This window comes from Scatophagus argus, chromosome 7 (assembly GCF_020382885.2).
Source record: "Scatophagus argus isolate fScaArg1 chromosome 7, fScaArg1.pri, whole genome shotgun sequence".
In the NCBI taxonomy this organism is placed as follows: Eukaryota; Metazoa; Chordata; class Actinopteri; family Scatophagidae; genus Scatophagus; species Scatophagus argus.
In genome coordinates, this window is record NC_058499.1 from 11,934,308 (window position 1) to 11,954,469 (window position 20,162).

At 40.6% G+C, this 20,162-nt stretch overlaps 1 protein-coding gene across 2 annotated transcripts in view; it reads left to right on the forward strand.

The window, feature by feature from the left end:
- sema4ba (sema domain, immunoglobulin domain (Ig), transmembrane domain (TM) and short cytoplasmic domain, (semaphorin) 4Ba) overlaps positions 1-20,162 on the forward strand; it is an 81,988-nt gene that overhangs the window by 37,574 nt on the left and 24,252 nt on the right. Inside the window, exon 1 of one of the 2 annotated variants that reach the window (XM_046393070.1) lies at positions 7,029-7,236. The exons of the other annotated variant lie outside the window; for it this stretch is intronic. The gene's annotated coding sequence lies outside the window, so the exon portion shown is untranslated. Of the gene's footprint in view, positions 1-7,028; positions 7,237-20,162 lie in introns of those variants that run through there. 2 annotated transcript variants of the gene reach the window in all.

The following is a 20,162-nucleotide window of genomic DNA, read 5'->3' on the forward strand; positions in this document are numbered from 1 at the left end:
TTGTTTTTTGTTGTTGTAGCCAGCTTGATGAACTAACACATCTATAAATCACACGCTCATTAATCCCTCGGGATCAGGGTGTATTTGGGATGTGATACCTTTGAGGTCGTTTTATGGCAGGCAGTTAGGGTACTCATAACAACAATTTGTAATTTGCCAGCATGTCTGTAAAATGTGTTTATTTTACATGTGCAAATTAAGAAATTACAGATTTCCAAATTACATGTACATGTATGCTCCAGGGAAGTTGTAACAGAAATGCAAAAGCAGTAGTCACACTCTGTCACACATATTGCAATTTCACTGTTTCACTTTTGAGAAAATTTACATGCCCACCACAAACACATTGTCACTACTCTGCACTTCTACTGTCACTCACTTATAGGGCAGTTGGTTCCCATGGAGAAGGGGGTCATGTTTACAGTGAAGGTAAACGGTCTTTGAGACACAGCGAAGACACTACATGTTAACCTTAAGGCCATTATTCTTCTGCGTTTGCTGGAAAAAATAAAACAGGCTATCTTACAACGGAATGAATCTAATTAGTGCGCAGCTGAAACTGAAAGCTGATGTCCCACTTTGTCATTGTCACCTTTGTTGTTATCGCTATGCCCTGACAGACATGGTGACGCCATCACACCAGTGGATTGTAATAGTGTACTGAATAAGCCCACTGGGTATAACTGTGTTTAAGCTCTTAGTATCTGTGTAATCAATGACGTTAAATGCTGCGTGGGGTCAAAAACCATTACAAACCAGTCAAAAACCATTACAAACCAGCTTCCATTTAAGGGTGTCTACGTAAAGATTTTTCCTCATTTCTGTGTAATATGGATAATGTGACATGCTTCCTCTATCTGAATAATCTTGGTGGGCCATGTGTGTTGAAATATATGCTATTCTGGCGCTACAACTAAGGAATGTTTTCTATTTTGAGTGAGCTGTAGCTTATTTCCTTTGTCAGTCATTTGGACTATAGAACATTAGACAATTAAATGCCTTGTTATGTGTAATCAGAAATCCAAAACTCAAAAATATCCCATTCTCACATTTGAGACGGTCGAACCAGAGAATGTGCTAACTTAAATCATGAATCAATTTTTAAAGTAGCTGCTGATTTATTTTGTTTAGACTGTTTTACTAATCTGTTGGATTCTCTAAAAAAAGGGATCGTCATAAAGCTGAAAACAGGGCTGATTTTGTCGCTCGTGAACAGCTGACATGCTGATAATTCATGGTTTTCACAGGACCGTGATGGTAGATACTCAGTCACATTGATGCAACCAGTCTATCAGTCTAAAACTGCCATACAGCTGTCCTGCTTATTGATTGGCAGCATTGCCTTCAATGACTTGAGACAGCTGGAGAGCTACTGCAGCACAGACACAACAGAAAAATCTATTAAGGCTGACAAGTTTATCTCATCTCACAGCAAATAAAGTTATTTTGTAACCTTTACTCTACTGCATGAACTTTGAGAAATCAAAACGGCATTGCGGGACTGCTTAATGCAATTTCTTGTCATGATTAATTTTGCCCTCTGTTGTACAGAAGAGGACATGGTTATTACTGTGATAATAATACTTTGTATGTGGGGGGGAGAAGGACAGCTCAGGTGGAAACTACAGGAAAGTTGAGATGCTGCCACAGCCATGGAGGGCCACCTGAGGAGCGTCCGAGCTGTTCCTCTTGCTCTGTCTGTTTAATTTCAAGCAGGCCTACTTGCTTTGGCGCTGTGCCATTGGCCTTGGTTTGACAAATTGTTAATCTGATAAATAGTTTGTCGGTCAAAGCTGTTACAAAACATATTTCTCTGAACAAAGATAACACACATAAGAAAAATGATTTAGGGGAAAAACAAGCACCCGAAAGAGGGCATGGTGTGAAAAGTCATGCATACAGTATGATGATGCGGTGGACATGTGATGGGTAATGCTGGGAACTCCAGGTTTCAGACCAGTGAGTAATAGATAGGATGGTGACATAGAGAAAATGAGCATGTATGCAACAGTCTAATGAAAGGATCGACGATGAGTCACATAGATGACTGAAAAGCTCTCTTTCTGTCTCTCTCACACTCACACACACACACACACACACACCAGGGATTGGTCATTGGCATTACCTCCGTGCCAGAGGGCACTCATCTCACAAACCCTCTCTGCTGGAGAGCTGCAATGTCAGAAGTGGTGGAGTAATACCTTTGCTTTTGTCACGCAGGACTATCACAGCTTCCTTTTTTTTTTTTATTTCTCCAAACAGACCAAACACAGGACGAGAAACCTCAACATCCTATGAGCAAAAGACCATCTGAGAAAAAGACATGACTGATCATATGCTTGCTTTGCTATACACCATCCAATGTGCCGAACCAGTCGCACTTGATGCTAAAATGAGTCATTCACCTCAGTTGTAGGTCACACTGTGCCAAGTCAGCTGGTAGTTTTCCAGACAGCTCTTTCAATTTTTTTCTAAAAAGATTAAAAATGTATCCTATTTAAATTTATGAAGATTTGAAACCATGATTATCCAACTATCCAAATCCACCTTTAATGTTACATATTTGTTATACATTTCTAAAAGTTATTATTAACAGGTAATGTGGCCTGCCTCTGAATCAGCTCAATATTTTCCAACCCTTCATTACCTTATTTTAAAGTCTAGTGGAGATTTCAAGGTTTACAGAAGTATAAAACATGTCAGGCTGATGTTTTGGGGAAAATGATGCACAAGCCATGAAGAATCTTTCCATTTCATAACACAGAGACTTGTGTTTGAAATCAAAAAAGACAGTGAGTGCATTCCAGATGGAGGAAGTGTGAGATATAGAGGAGATACGGAGGAGAAAAAAGTGTCATGCCATAAAACCTTGTTTATTTTTGTCAGTGTAAACATCATGTAGCTTTAATGAGGAGTTGGTACTGTCAGATGATCTAAAGAACCTTTTAGCTGTACGTCAAGGGGTTAAACACTCAGACCATACACTAATAATGACTCATAATGATATGGTTTTACAGTTAGACTTGTGGCTGAAACACAGGTGTAAATGTAAATGATGTGAGCACAATGTGAAGGTTTGACTGAGTAGCTGTGACTTTTGTCGCTGTTTTGCTTTACATCTCGGAGTTTTCTGGGATTTTCCTTTTAGTTGGTCGCACTGAACAGATGGTTGAAGTAAGTGTTGGCCATGGCCTTGCTGTTACTGTGCAACTACTGACAAGCTGTTAGATGCACAGCAGTGTTTTTGCTTAAAGGTGAAATATATTTCACCTCTCATTCACAGTGTTTTTTTTGCTGAAAACATGTTAAGGTATCAGTTGTTGCAGAAAAAAAAAAAAAAGAAAAAAAATGTTAATAAGGTGTGTTTTCTTTAACTGGATTGAAGGGAATAAACTAGGCTACATGAAGCATGGTGCTGTCAGAAGCTGTCAGAATAGGCTACATTATACATGGCTGTAATAAATAAGGTAGAAGAAATAGAGGTTGCAAAGCTTTGTTTCAAAAAAGGAAAAAGCAACTTCAAGAGAGATCAAAACTTTGTTGTGAAAGTTTTTTTTTTTTTTTTTTTTTAAATGTTTGCTGTTTCCATCAACGGTTTCTAATGCAAAATGGGCCTGGAAACATGGCTATAAGAGATAAGATCTTATAATGTGCTTTTTCTTTTATATTTCCCTGGCAATGTATGACTGCTAAGATAAACAAAAAGAAGAAAGTGAATAAAGTTGTTTTTTTAATCATCACGTTTTTCTAGCACATGAATTGCACAATTACTGTGTTTGAACACATTGGACAGCGCTGTCTTAACAGCACATTACCACATTACTACACAAACTGAGATTCATGTCGATGACGTCAGCGCAACCCCTCAACACAGAAGTGATAACATGAACATGAAGCTGAGAGCTGGGCGCCAGGGTTGCTCAGTTGTTTTCTGTGCTTCAGTCAGCCTCAGTGACTCTGAGTAGCCTCGTGCTGATATCCGGTGTTTCCTTTGAGTTAATATGTGAAACACGAGGGATTATCACAGTGCTATGAATCCATCCATCCATTTGCTATACTGGTTATCCGTCAGGGGGGCGAGAGGCAGGGCACACACTGGACTGGTCACCAGTCCATCGTAGGGCTAACACACAAAGACAGACAACCACACATGCACACACTCATCACCTAGGGGCAATGTAGAGTAGCCAATTAACCTAAACTGAGCTGGTTTTGGGATTGTGGGAGGAAGCCGGAGTACCCGGAGAGAACCCACACAGACCAGGATTCGAACCTGGAACCCTCTAGCTGTGAGGCAACAGTGCTAACTGTTGTGCTAACTACTAAACCACCGTGCCGTCTCCCAGCTGTGTGTGAAACACATATTAACACACATTAACCCGTCAGTCAGTAGAAAAGGCTGATTTCATTTTCATGCACAAAGCATCAAATTCTGTATACTTTGAATTTAATGAAATACCTCTCTCTCTTTTGATAGTCATTTATTTATTAAGCCCTAACTAATTTAAATAAATACCCTACGGTTGACATCCATCGCTTGACTAAATTTCCCATTGTCCCCAGTGTCATTGTCAGTCAACTTCTAACTGTAACTGGTGGGGTGCTCTTTGTGTACAAGTTAGGGGGAAGGAAGTTAAAAAGGACATTTTGAGCACAGCCATATTAACATGGTCACAGGCAATGGAAAAGCCAACGTTTTTGTCTGTTTGACTGGTCTGAGCCACATGTTTGGACGCCTGCTGGAAGGGTCCTTTATGTTCTATGGATTGTTTACAAAAGGTTGTCTGCATGGCAGCGGCAGGTGGTCCAACTCAACAAGAGGTACGTTACCAGTCCGTCTGACACAGGCTGTAAGTAAGACATCCAGCGAGTATTCTTACTGTGGCCTAAGTACGTCTCAGGTGACGTGGGGAATATTGACTCTGCACAGAAACACTGAGCCGACATTTAGAATCCAAGCACCTCAAACTTGGCATCGTGTCTCCCTCCTTAGCAGTTGCCTAAAGTGTATAATTAGCATCTTCTATTTTAGAAACAGGCGTCCCCGTCTCAACACCCCGCTATCTTACACTTCTCTCTATTTACCCTGGAAATATTTTTGGAGAAGGCATGTGAAATTATTTGGTAACACTTGACTTTAGCAGGATTTTTTTGGTGCGCATTCAAACATCTACATGCACATCTCCTTCCTTCTGCTTAATGCCATTACACGACATGTTTTACATTTAATCACAAAGATGGGATTTGAGACTTTATTAATGTTTTTAACAAATGAATGGAAGCTCTGTTTGTAAACCACACAGAGCAGTATGTGGTTCATCGGAGCTGAATGTCCCCTTTGCAGTTCATGAAACGGCCCCCTTCTGAAACTTTGTTGCATCACTTCTGTTGCACTTTCAGTGTCATGGCCTGAAAACGTTGTCCTTGCCAATGTTGTGAGAATTATTTTAGAACTACTCTGTGGCTCAGCTTCACACACCTGCTCTTAGTGTCTTCCTCGTGTACCCTTCATGTAACCTGCAGCGCCGTAGATCTCTGTTGGCTTGTTTACAGTAACTTATGGCACATTCCATGCTATATGAGGAGTATTTCATTGTTTTAATTTGATAGTGTCTGGAGAATGTTTGCAACGTATTTGGGAGACTTATTTGAAGGTTATTTTACATATTTAAACTTATGTCTGCAGGAAATATTTAAGCAGTCTCACTCTTTTATGCCAGCAGGGGGATAGTAGATAGATAGTTACAACATGCAGGTTACGGTGATAAAATTCCATTTTAAAATCTGAATCTGATTGTTTACTGTGTGATGGCACAGATTAACTTAGAAAATGGAAAGAATGTTTCTCATGAAGAGATTAAGTAAATCGTCATGATCACAACTGAAGGCACAGGATGTGCATGTTTGTACCAAAACATTTAGGCTTTTCACAGATGTACAAGGATGCATGTGACATTTCATCCAATTAACAGTCCAGTGTAGTGACACTTACAGCCTGAAATAAACAAAGCTGTAGTTACATGAAAGCTTAGGTAGGTGGCTTGTTATTCCCAGTGACACTTTGGCTCTGTCTCGTGTTTTGAAGGTCTCAAGTAGCTCAGAAGCAATGTTGGACTAGTGGCTGATATCGCTGGCTAAAATCTTTCTACATAACTGTACTTTTGAAGGCCCAAATGGTAGAATAACAAAAATAAAGGGTGCCAGATTGAACTTGAATTGCTGTACTGTGAGAGTTACACTTCTTCTCCACTTGTTGATCATTGGTGACTTCTACATGTTGTAAAAGAAGCAAATCTGTTGTCTTCAAGTCCACAGGACTCTCACTGACCTCAGATGTCACATTCACAGTTGCACTGCGTATTTAAGATTTTGTGTCAAAAAACAAAGATTTTATTTTCGCACCTAATCTAAATTCACAGAAAACAGTCAATTGATTGTTATTTAACAGATTTTTCTGGAGCTTGAAGTTGCTGGTAATTACAATCATTAAAGTTAGTCTTTATACGGATGCAGGCAGCTGGCTGAGAGGCAAACATCTGCAGTCCATAACAAGAGAGCCAACTCCCAAGAGAGATGGAAAAACAAGGCTCTAAAGCTAAGTTCAGTGTGATTAGGACTTTGTCTCATTTAGTTTCTGAGCACACCATAAATTCACCCACGTCATAGTACGTTGCATAAATGTTTTTCTTGTTTAACCTTAGTAAGAGGATTTTGGGCGAAGGTTTGTGATTTCCCGAAAGAGGATCGTCAGCAGCCTTGTGATTAGAACATCACAGGACACATTTGTGGGTTTTTTTTGTTTTGTTGTATAATACTGGAAATTTGTGTAAAGATGAAACTACAAACATCTTATTGGTTACTTTAAAAACATGTGCATAACATGTGAACTTGCACATTGGTGATTCAAAAAATGAGTCAAGATTATTCAGCTGGAGTGCACCTCCCTTGTTCTTCCTTATTTCTCCCTCCCTCTTTCAGGGTGTGATGGGAGGAGCTCCATTGGGTGAGTAGCTAGAGGCAGGCTGTAGTAGGACACCGTGTCTGTTAGAGGCAGAGCGTGGACCTGTGAGCTGTCATCTGCGAGATCTTTGAACTCCTGTTGTATTTTGTGGATTTTTTTTTTTTTTCTTTGCTGACACTTCCTGGAGGAGGAATCGATCTGTCTGTGTCCCCAAAAGGAAATCTTTTCTTTAGATCTAAAGGAGAATTTTGTTTTGCAGCTGAGTGGGACACAGTGTAAGTACTGCTGTTACACAGACTACCCTTGTGTTCATTAACTGTGTGGCGCCCTGGATTCATGAATCATTGATGTGAATACGCTGCAGTTCCGGTTACCTGTTGAAGTGATGCCAGGATAAAATGTCATTTCCCCGTAAGAGAAAGAAACTTCTTGTGACTGTGTCTGCGGGGGGAGTTTGTTGTTAGTTTCTCTCTTAAAAGGAACAAGTGGGTGTGAGCTGACACGAAACAGCCCTCCGCCCTCTCCAGTAGGTCTTTATCGCAAGGTGATAGCAAGGCAAGGGGGTCATTAAAGACCCAGTCTGAGCGCATTTTGTGCTTGTATTTGTGGGTGACTGTGTATGTGTTAGGGCTACCCTTGCATTAAGAGATGTTGATCTTGGACTTATTTTCTTTGGAAGCACAGCTATTAACCCGGGTGTGTTCGTATTTTAAAGCTTGCTGGCTTGTGTGTGAGTGTCCTTAGTAATGCAGAGGAAGGCTCTGAGACACAACTTACCACGAGTGAGCCTGCGACTGGGAGCGCAGCATCTGTCCCCACACAGGAGTTAGTGAACATGGCAGCCAGTTGCACACACATCCTCTTCCAGCCTGGAAAGTTCGTGTGGAGCCAGAGGAATGTGTGGAAAAGCTGATGGGCGAGAACGAGAACATAAATGTCAACAGAGAGTCTTAATTGTCTTGCCTCCGGTTGTTGATAGTTGAGAGCCAGCGTAGTCAAACTGTTGAGAGGTTTTTGTGTTGAGACGTTGGTTAGGGGTTAACCGTGAAAATCTGGCAGCTAGGAGACAGAAGCATCAGGTGTTACTGTGTGAAATTCAAATCTCTCACCCACACGCTGCTGGCAGCACAATCAAGACTAATGCCAAACTGTTAGCTGCGTGGGTGGCAGTTAATGGACAGAAACCGTGAATGTAAAAGTTTATCAAAAGTCAAGGAGGAGAACAGCTTATGATTTTAATACTCCTCTTACTTACTCTGGAGTATGGTCTGCCAAGTAGTCTTACTTTAAAGACTCTCAAGCTCCTCCTCCTGTGTCCTCACTGCTTTGTGAAGCAGCAGGAGGATGTGTATTATTTCCCAGGTTTTATTCTTTGCTTATTTAAGACATAACATTTATTATATCTCCTTTGGAGATGTAACTTGTGACTAATATAACTTAAAAAAAATCCTCACTGTCCTTCTGTTCTCCTTGATTAGAAAACAAAGAATCTATGAATATGTAAATAATTTAACTACTAGAGGTCTCTAACTACACTGCAAAGTAATTATTAGTGTATATGTGCTGGATGTTTCAAGTTTCAACGTCACACTTGTGTTAAATTAAATTCTGCACCATGATTGGCTTCTTTTGTGATGTCACAAAACCATGTTTCTACACACACACACACACACACACCGCAGTTTTAAGGTTAGCGCAGAGATACGTCACCCCTTCAGCAGATCAGTTTCAAAACAGCCTTTTAGTGTTTAATTTTGCACATACGTCATTCTGCACAGGAAAAACACTTTGTGGAAAGGAGCTGGTTCCTCTCCCAAAAGTGCTCACATAGACCTGTTAGCAGCCGGTCCATCTGTCCAGCTGTCCATGAGGGACAACCGTCACAACCAAGTTTTCAGATAAGCCAGGTTTCCTGTTATATGTAGCACAGATATTATGCACATATTATATAAAATAAAAGCTGATGATGCTAATTTTCTTGTTGGTTACGACTAAACCTTTGCCAAAGAAGAGGGCACAATGAGATGATGCAATTAAAGGAGCAATAGTCATACCTCAAATGTAGAAAATTGAATAGAAGTATGTTTGTTTTTTATGGTTGTTTTATGTATTCATTGGAGGAAAGTCACAGTCTCTTTATTTTGCTGCTATTTTGTATCTTTAGCAGAGGGGAAGATGAATATTTAAGTCATATGCTTCATGTACGTTGTGATTTATTCTTCAGTTCTGTTTCCATTGCACTTAATCACATTTTGCTTTCTCACCTTAGCCAAGCGTGAAAACCCTCCTGTGCTACTTTGAGATATTTTCAGCTTGTCCTTGTGTGTTTTTATGCACAAACTGAAAATGCTCAGTGAAAATGTGTGGACAGAAACCCACTGATGAACCCTCAAATGACAAACAAACAGCTGACAGAACTGGACAAAATGGGAGCTTTCATGAATTTTTGAGAATGGTTAATTATTCCACAAGAGGGTGGAATATGATCAGCCGTGCTATCTCATTTGTGACAGAGAGGTTTTGTTTTATGGTCTCGTACATGGAAATTCATCTGTCTGCTGCAGGAGAAAAGCCTGTGTGTGCTGACCTTGGCCTGCTGTTTTCTTTTGGGTTGATCCACAAAGAAAACAGCTGGCAGTTGTATTGTGGATACCGGCAGCCTTGACAATGAACTGTCTGTATGATGCTGTCAGAAAAGCTTTGGCTCGTTGGTAAAGCATGGGGCCTCTAATATCACTACCTAAAATCCAGGCTCCTTCACAAAAATAGAACTCATGGCGTGGCGACACTGACTCGCAGAACGGTGAAACATTCCTTTGCAGAGTGAAAATTCATTTTTCTATTCTACATCAAGTGTGCCAAAAAGGAAATAAGCCAAAGGATAAAATTATACTTCTGTGTTGTGAAGCTGCTCAAAGCAGCGAGCAACCTGTTGCGGATTGCTAAATCTGTTCGTAGTAGAAAAGACAAGAAAGAAATAAGAATAAATAAATAGAAGACAAGTAAATCTTACTGTATCACATGGTTTTATCACAGCTTATTCTCCCATGCTGGCCCCATATGCACATGTTGCTGTTTTGTCAGCATATTCCAAGGGCATCTTCTCAGCATTTGGCTACTCTGATCTATCTCCTTCATCTGTTCATATAGTCAGGTTGACTCTCTCCCTGTCATTCTGTGTGTGTGTGTGTGTGTGTGTGAGACAGACAGAGAGACAGACAGACAGAGAGAGAGAGAAAAATTTTCCTTTTGGATTTTCTTTCATGTGCTGTTTTCCTTCCTCTCCATATGGTTTGGTGTCGCAAACGTTAGTTTTGATTTCACGCCAATGACGCCACTTTAAACAAAGTATGCACGCAGTTACAGGCTCAAATTTATGCGACGAGCACATAAGTGAACATCTGAATTGGATCATAGATTAGATCGTACTATTATGTCTTTCAAGAAACTTAGGGTATGCTTTTAAACTTCAGCCAAAACATTGTGTTGCTATATTAATTGTTATATTGATATATAGAAGAGCATGTCTCTTTCTCAGAGGACAACATGGGTTAAATAAAAGCAGCTCGTCTTGAAACATGGGCTGGTGGTGTCTTCACTATTTACTGTGCAGCGCAGAAAAATGCTACACATATAGAGTGTTTGTATGTTTTACGATATTTGGAAGCCACTGGTTCATGTGTATCATCAGAAAAGAAAATGTGGCTTAAAAATGACATTCTATTAGCCTAAAGCCATTTCTGTTATATTCACCAAGCTCCACTGATAATGTTTCACATCCTGTTTGTTAGTTACCGTACACTCAGTTGTGTCAGTTTACATTTGAAAATGGTCAGCATCACACAGACCACAAGCCCGTGGACTGAAGCTCATGATCATATCACATTATCTTCATCAGCACTTTTCCCAGCAGATTTTTAGAAATGTCCACTTGTTCCCCTCTCTCATGCTGGCCTGAAAGTTACAAGTCACAATTCAGTTCATTTCTGACCATGGAAAAAGCAGTTTACAAAATAATCTTAGCACAAAGTCAACATAGTGGCTGCTCTGGACTTTTCAGTCATATGACATAAACATCAGATCTTGTTATTTGATTGAATTGACTTTGTTTATGTTGGTGGTGACTCAAATGAGCGAGAAAAGGGTTAATAAGCTGAGGCAGAGGAGGGGTGGGCTGTGGAGCGGCCAGCCACTTGTAACCTAAAGGTTAAATACAGGCCTTCAGGGAGTCCTATTACTGTGTACTCACTGATGGGAACTCTGCAAACATGCATTCTGGGAGCACAGCGGGCTCCTCTGTTTATTCCCAGTCCAGCACTGTGCCACGATGTGGGAAATGACTGTGGACGTGGAACGTAGCCAGATCGCTGTGTTCAGTGTCTCAAATACGCTCAGAACTGCCTTTTAACCAGTATGAAACATACACCCAAGGATGTCACGTGAGTACGGAGCACTCCGGGACTTCGTCTTGTTCTCGCAGTCTTATTTTAAGTGTACACAAGCCTGTGAATCAGCTTTGAGAAACCATGTGGAGTATGTTCACACGTATGTCAAAAGAGTGAGAATGGCAAAATCGCCTTTTCAGGGTGTGTTTCCATCACCCTTCACCTCACACCTGTTCCTCTTGCATGTTACATGTTTAATAATAAAGTTCTATTTTGATCCTTGTAGCTTCATGTGTATCTACAGTCCTGACACTGGACCTAAGGGACGGCTATAAGGTGTCGCATACAACAAAAGTGCGTCAGGTTGTTGTCAGTGACGGGATCTGTGCGTGTGATCCCTGATGTAAGTACTAGAGCAGGCCTGATTAATGGAATCATCTTCAGACCGAGACTTGTCTAGCAGCCTCGCCCTCCTCCCTCCGCTGTGATTTGATATCTCCGAGCATTCCAGGTTGTGCCCTTTACTCTGCTAACGGTGCTACTGACCCTTTCAGACATTCCTAACACAAGTCTCTGATCACAGGCGTCTAATTGCTTAACTGTAAACAAGCTGTACTTTCTTTTAATATTAATGGTAAGGAAGATTTCTTTACTAAGAAGTTGGGTACAGAGAGATATTTGGTAGGCCTGCACGATATGAAGCAAATCTATGACATGTGATAACATTGTTCAGTAGGGTGATGACGACATGACTTGTGATACCAAGAATGACTGCGTGGCTTTTGTGATGCAATGCCATGCTGAAACGAGAATTGCGCAAAGGAAGATGACAGGAAGGAGAGGTGATGCTGGTATTTAGTCATTTTATGCTCTGCTAAGATCCATAAAAAGTTCAAGGAGAGGTGACTGTGTACCTTGTATCCCTCAAGAACACACTGCTGACTTTGATGATCTGGAAATACATGCTGCTTCCTGCTGTAATCCGTGGTCTCTGCTTGTTGTCCCCTCTTGTTGATATAACCCAGAGTAGTACTGTTATCCACCTCCTTGCCACAAAGTAAAAAGCTTTGCCTCATCTGACTTTTATGGTAACACAGATAAAATCTGTCTTTAGTTTGCCAAGTGTTTGCCGTTAAGTGTGACTTAAGTACCTGTCAGATCGTCAAACTGTCTTCGAGTTTGGCCATTTTCAAGAGCTATGAAAACACATCGTACATGCTATTTCAGCATTGAAATTTGCACAGTTCTAGAAAAGAGACAGTGTTTTAAAAATCTTGTAAAGACTGATCTTTGATGCAGTTACAAAATCTCTCTCCTTCAGTGTTTACGCCTCCAGTATAAGAGATGGAAATAGAGATAGAGGATGGGGGTTAAATGTAACAGAGACCACAGGACAGGAGTAGACTAAAAGCTTCCTGTGGCAGGACAGAGTGTAAGCCAGACCTGGCAGACAGGCTGGCAGGGCAGATGTTTTCGTTGAGAGGCACAGTAGATAGCACCGTCTGAATAATTCATCAGATTGGATTGAAGATGTGATATATTAAGACACAGCACACAAGCCATCTTCTGGCCTCTTTCAGCAAGTTTTGTGCGGCATGAGTGGCTACAGGGCTCGGATCCCCTGCATCTCTGCTTTCTTTCTGGCACTTATCCACCAGAGTCTGGGCAGTTGAGGAGAAAGTTATAGATGTGCTGGCTTTGGGTCTGGAGAGGCCTCCAGACATCTGGAGTGGATGAAGCTGTTCAGAATGCAGGTGCAGTTTAAACTCACAGGAACCAGCACTGATGGGTTTTTTTTCTCCCTGCAATATGACTTATGCTGTGGTCAATGGGTCTTATTGCTTCAGGTGACAGAGAGGAGATGCATGCTCTCTAACAACACAGAATATATGTTACCTCGTCAGTCTCCATTTTGATGAGGAATACGTGTTGTCTCAGTTTTGGCCTCTGCGTTTGTCTACTTTTCCTTCTGTTTGTGTTTGTGACCAAGCAAAACAGGCAGATTTATTCTGTCCCTGTTGTATGTGAAATCACTGACCTTACATCTTATAGTTTATAAATAATGTGATGAATCACTTGCTGGTAACGTCAGAGCACAGCATGAGCTACAGAGCAGCTTTTTGGGGTTTGCTGGAATTCAGTTACTTTGGAATATTTAAGAGCACAGATGTTTTTGATACTTGGATGTTTTCTTTAAATGCCTAATCACTTTTTTCTACTGATTTAATGAAACCTCAATAAAAAAAGATGACCTTTTCTGGTTTACAAGGCTCACTATTAACTGTACAATTCCATAATTTAGTCCCACTTGTGTGTGTGTGGTTGCACCATAATGGACCAGCCCTTATACCTCTAAGTTGTGAAAGTAGGGGAAGATGTCAAAGTGGAGCAGCTCAGCTTTCTAGTAACAGATCATTTCACCTCCATCTCTCCATGACATCAGCTCCCACCGACACGCTTTCAGCCGTGGGGGCCTGGGCGCTGTATGGACCTGTCAGGATTCTGATTGCATCTCAGACAAGTATGGACTTTCTTTTTTTTTTACTGCAAATAAAGAGGTACATGAACTTCAAGGGTTGTTTTGAAGTGCTGAACACCACTGCATATTAAATCACTTGAAAGAGAAGCTTGGCATTAAAATGTCATGAAATGTGGTGTAATTTTTCTTAATTATTAGTCTTAGTTGTAATTATTTTACCTCCCTAGAATGAACTAATTTATATAATCTGCACAGTGATTAACAAATCATGTGATATAGCATATCTGCCTGTATACCCGCAGCCAAGCACACTGAACTCTGTCATCTGATAGGTTGCTAATCCCTTTATTATGCTTGTCTGGTTAAATAGAACAGCCAGTCAGCCATTAAATCATCTAGCCTAGGGATCAATGTGGGCCCCACAGTTTTGCTGTGTTCTAGGCTGTGTACAGTATGATTGAAAGGGAAAAAGGAAGCGGGCACAGGCAAAAATGTGAAGTACAAACATGTTAACGTAGATCTAAATGGAGCGATGCTGGCTTGATAAATTTGCCCTTGAGTGACTGCATTAGCATTGTTTATAGGCGTGATACTCTTGAGTGACAAGAGTTCATCTCCGTCGTATGGGTTACCACGTATGCTGGCCTCACAGGTCAAATCTGGTCGTCTAGGACGTTGGATGTCAATGACAGGAATTTACCCCAAATATTAGTGTGTTAAAGGATTCGCAAGATGGCTTGGATGACTGGGATACCAAGGCCTGAGTGACTACCGAGGACTTGGAGTGAGGAATGTGCAGCTCACTATTGATCTTTACTAAGTGAGGTCACTGCATGTGGGGGGCAGCTGCCCCACTCTCAGACCCCACATAATGGGGACAGACTACCCCCACAAAGATATTTTAATGTGGGCTTTCTGACAAATAAAGAAGTCAAATAAGGAGGGTTTGACTTGTGCTCGATATTGGGGTATGTGTCATAAAAGCGCCATCTCTGACGGTATGTACTTTTTAACTCAAAAAGCCCTCTGTCATAATGTCTTTGGCTTTTCCTTGAGCTCAGCTTAGCCTTGAAACCAAGGCTGCCCGAAGTGGGGCAGGCGGGCCCTGGTTGGTCCACAGTAAGGTTCGGTTTGATGTTTCTAGTGAGAATGAAAGAAGTGAAGTTTAAAAAATGTTTTATTACTGTTTTATTTTGTGTGAGGTAACAATGTAGGATCCTTAATTATCAGTTATTTTTCATAATCTGAGAATGGTGAGCAAAGTGACACTACCCAGGAAATCATTAATTTAAGTGGACTTAGGCTCTTAGTACCATTTGTCATCATTGCATTACAATATGTGCTTGTTTTTTGCCAGTTGGAACAACACTGATTTTCAGTTCTGGTCCTCCAAGGAAACCAGACTATCACTGATTCTTGCTTGGGCTTTTAGAAGGATAAAAAAAACATGACTGCTCCTCTGGAAACTTTAAGTTTTTTTCCTGCACTATCTGCCAAAATCAGTTTTGGAATATATTGTCCTATGCAACACCTTGTTTATATACCTGTTTACAAGGTTTAAGTGGTTCAAGGGGCAGTAAAGCGGATCAGCATCATCTACCCCACTCCCCACGGTTCTCAGCTGCCGAGCTAATGCGGCGTAACAAGATCATTATTAGTGCTGCTGAATCAATTAGCTTGTTAATCTATTAGTCATTTGATAGAAAGTCAGTTGATCATTTAGAATTGTATAATTCCTCTGTATATTTAAAGTTCCCCTGTGGAGTTTATGACCTTTAGTCATGTTTCATGAGAGGGTCCCTGTTTTGTGTCTCTTTGTACATGCATACTTACATTATGTGTTACATTATTCCACTGATCTAAAGGCGTGAGGCAGGTTTATTAGATCTCAAGAATACCAGTGTTTTTGGTTACTAACACACATTTTATTTGTTACAAGAAAACTCCACAGTGCATCTTTAAGCACTGAAAGCGGTGGGACTCGAGAAGCGAATCGCCAACTGACTCCAAAAACTCTTTGGTTGTGTTTAAGGCGGGTCTGTTTCTTGTGTCGTTGATGGGCATGTGGAGGAGTGGACATTCTGAGCCTTTTATCGGTCTCACACAGTGATGGATGTGTGCAGCTCTTTGCCCAATGGCCTATAGCCTGGGCTTCTGTCTAAGCCTCTAAGCTAGTGGAATGCATGCAGCCTCTTTCTGTGGACTTCAAGGGAAAACAGCCACGCCGCATTGTTTACAGTCTTTCATGGATGCCACACCAGCCTAATCAATTTCAAAGAGGATAAATATTTCAATGCATTGCTGGTGATTGAATGCTCCATGAATTTACGTGGAAAGCAATGCAACACATTGGTTTTGTTTTGTTTTTTTGTTGTTGTTTTTTTGTTTGTTTGTTTGTCATTTGAATCCTCTACTAGATACAGTCATGCAGGCTTTGTGATAAACCAACAGAACCATCAGACTATTTCAGCAAAACACAGCATGTTTTTTAATTATGAATTGTTTTTTATGTATTTCTCACAAAGGAAAGTCCTCCCACACACACACCTACTTTTTATCCGGCTGACTCATTCCTAGTAAGCAACTTATATTCCATTTTTACTGCTTGTAAAAAAGGGCTATACAAATAAAGTTGACTTGACTTGACTTGACTATCTTAAATAGTGTCCTCTGACCAACTGAAAGCATTTGTGTTTGCTACATTAAAATTTAAGAACATTCCAATTATAATTATTTTAGTCTTTGATATTTAGAGTAATAACACATTAACATATTGTTTGTAATGTATGTACAACTACCTCAGCATACCGTAGCTGTGTATCACAGGCTTATCTATTTTAGCAAATCAAGTTAGTGAAGGTAAACAAGAACAAACGAGATAAAGCACCTCAGGTCGACGCCGTGCTATCAGCACTTGCTCTATCAGGGTCAATATTTCACTCCAGTGAATGCAGACAGAATTATATGGCAAACAAGTGGAGCCATTTAGTATTGGGAGTGAGTGTTTCAACAGGCCTGACCTACTTACAGCAGCCAGGGCTGAAACAGCTCCTCACCTGTGCCTGGCAGACATCAGAACCCTTATAAAAACACAGGCCCTCAATATCTTAAACAGTGCACTGGACAATATTATCCTGTATTTTTTATTTTTCTCATAAAATAGTCCATCTGCTAATTTGTTATTTTTGCTAGATTGGACTGCATATGGTCTACTGCATGTGACTGCATATCAGATTTATCAACACTGAGAATGTCATTTACATGAACTTGGAAGGGGATTAGTAAAATAGATACTAATGCTCAAATTAGGCTGGAACAACTGCAGCTACAAAATGAAGTCATGACTTTGGAACTTCTGCTTAGTTTTCAGTGAGAAATTGTTTTATTTAACTTGAAATGCAAACTCCTACAGAGCACTTATGTTTGCCCTTTTTTATGCAATATTTATTTCAGTATAAATATTTATGATATTCTAAACAATTATACAAACAATTGTGGTGTAGGCAGCAGCACTGTCCTGTAGTATCTCTCTTGCTTCTTGCAAACTGTACAAAAGAAACAGGCTGTTTCAGCAGGTTTAGCAGGGCAGGCTGCTTCCAAAGAGTGGATCAGCTTACACTGGATGATTGAAAATTAAAAAGAGTGCAGATAATGAGAGAGAAAAGTTCAGTTTTCTTCCTATTTTTTTCTCCGAACATTTTTTTTAACCACGTTTGAGTGTTTATTATAATGACAACACATGAAAAGTTTTAATCCAGCTTTATGCCCTGTTTAATGTGTTTTGACATGGCTGGAGTGTCGGGAATAAAAGGGCACAAAGCCAAGAGAGGCAAATGATTCTCACACAGAAGTAAAGTTCTCACTGAATCGTGTATTTGTCTAGTGAGATTAGTTACTCTTTAGTGATTTTCTTTTTTTTAATCTCCATACAAGTCCAGTAAATATATTTGAATTTGATGGATGACTAGAAATTCGTATTATCACCTTCAGAAAGGAAAAGGTGCCTTTGCCCTTTCATTTGCTTGTCTTTTGCCCTTTCCCCTTCAGAGTGTTAATGCCCTTTTCTGTCTGCAGCGGAGACCCTGCTGCTCTTCTTTCACCCGCTTCGGACTTGATAGTGATAGCAGGCCCTGCTCTGCTACTTTACATTTCATCAGCAAGCTGCTTCTGCTGGCTCCACATCTGTTATGGAAATTTGCACAGAGGGGAAATGGAATGAAATGGAATATCATTTCAAATATTTTCACTTCTGTAACCGGGCTGATTTAGGCACTTGTAAAGGTCTCAAAGACAGAGGTGATGAAATACGCTCATCCACTTTCACAGCCATATATTACTATAATCTGTCAATGCATTCTTAGCGCCCAATCGTTTCAAATTTGGGATGTTTTAAGAAGTCAGCGCCTGTGATAAAATTCACAACCTCTGACCGTGTGTCACAAACCCCAGAGGAGAAGCAAGCTTGATGAATTTAACTCCCCTGAACCTTAAGTTCAAAATGTCCTCTATCTCTGTTCAATAGTTTAATAAGATTTTAATTAGGCAATTAAAAGTCTTTCGAATAGCATATGGTGATAATTACTGCTGTGTGGTTCACTCAGGGATGAATGAGCCATTAATTACTCTTAGTTGGGTCTGGGGATTGGACTTAAAATGGGCAGAGCAGGAGAGAGAGAGGGTATGTTTTTTACCCTGCACCATCACCTAATCAGAAATATAGACCTCTGAATGTCTGTTAACTGGGGACCTGGATCGGATTGTACCAGCTATTCATGAGTCCATTGCTTCAGCAAGTTTGTGCAAGTCTTTCCAGAGTTGTTGGTAACTACTGACTCATTTTAAACCAGTAACTTATTTCATCAGATTGTGCCATCAATACATAAGAAATGTCTCAGCTAGTAAAAAAGTAAGTATTGTCTAAATCGCCCACGCCAGCTCACAGGAGGTCATGTTTTTGTAGTGTAAAATGATATATTAAACACAGCTATAAGTTAATGGTTACCTCTTGAAGTTATCAGTTGTAAATATTTAGTGAAAACTAATATCTTGGTAAAACACTTCCTAAGAGCCGATGAGACCATCTCCTTGTAGAATCATTTTTGACTGGCTAGATGGACTGGTTAAGTCCACTTGTGTTTTTCCTGCTGTGAATATGCTGTGCAACCAGCTTGCTGTTTGTGGTAATAGGAGTAATGTGAGAGTACCTTTCACATAGTCACTGTGGCCTGATTCCTGGTCTCTGTGATGAAAGTGCTCTAATGTCTTACTCATAGCTGGGTATCTTTAGATCTGGATGAGTAGTTACGAAATAACCTGAGAGGCGGTTGGACAGGTACAAAACTGCGTCAACACTGTACTCCCACACCACCCACCGGCTGAATCAGCCACACTGTCCATATGGTCAGGCATGTTCCTCCATTAAAGCCCCTTCTGATATATGATGTCCACCATGTCTCACATCTGCTGCCTCGCACATCTGAGAGTCTTCAGCAGCATGGAGGAGTGAAGGGAGCAGGAGGGTAAGGGCTGATCACGGGTTGAAGGCCACATCTGGGAGCACGTGACCTGGGTTATCTGAAGGCTGTGACGTAGATGGCCAGCCTGTGGGTGTGTGTGTGTGTGTGTGTACAGGTGTCTTCCTGAGATGACAGGCATGCCAAGAGGTCGTATTTTTCAGTCAACACTTTTCCAGTCAACAGGCTGTGTGGAATCCAGGGAGCCTTGACCCCCTCCCACTCTACTCGGATGGCACATGCTAATGGTGGTGCCACCTGTTTCAGCAGTATGCGCAGTGCTGCTATTTATAATACTAGTCTTATAAGTAGTGCTGTCATTGGACAGTCTTTGCCATTCAGTAATATATTGTGATAGTTTTACTAGCTGCCAGGAGCTGTATGACTGGAAATAACTGATGAAGAGCGCTGGGAATTTCCCTGTTTGGTTAAATATAAACCTTATTTCCTCTTTTTTTGTCATATACTTTACTGTGAATAAATTTGACAGTGTAGATAATATAATGTCCTAAACTTTATCCTACTTCCTAACACATTCATAACTTTTTAGGAGAATGTTTTATGTACTAAATTTTACTTTGAATTAATGGTTCACGTTTAAGCTTTCAGTTTAACTTTAACAAACTTGCCCATTTACAGGAGTCTCATACTCGTTTCAACCACATGTGTTAATGAATCAGTTCTTTTATTATCTGGAACTTGCTCCCTATGCCCAGCAGAGCTTCTTCCTGCATCATCTAATGGTCTCGCCCAGTGCACAGCTAATTATTTCTACTTCATGGACTGTCAATGACTTGGTGATGGGCTGGAGATCAAATGCGTAT